Here is a 224-nt window from a genome sequence, read left to right on the forward strand (position 1 = left end):
AATGCTGCATATGAATAGATAGATAGACAGATAACATAGAATTTAATGATATTCAAATACAGATGGAAAACAAAGGTAATATTTATAGTAAAAAACAAATATAGAGAGTGAAACAGATCGAATATAAGAAAGACAGAAGCAGAGAGAGAGAGATAATTAAATAAAGAAACAAAAACAGAGAGATAGAAGCAATGTAAGAAAGACAAACAGAGAGATCGTAATAC

The sequence above is a fragment of the Penaeus monodon genome, chromosome 21 (assembly GCF_015228065.2).
Source record: "Penaeus monodon isolate SGIC_2016 chromosome 21, NSTDA_Pmon_1, whole genome shotgun sequence".
Taxonomy (NCBI): domain Eukaryota; kingdom Metazoa; phylum Arthropoda; class Malacostraca; order Decapoda; family Penaeidae; genus Penaeus; species Penaeus monodon.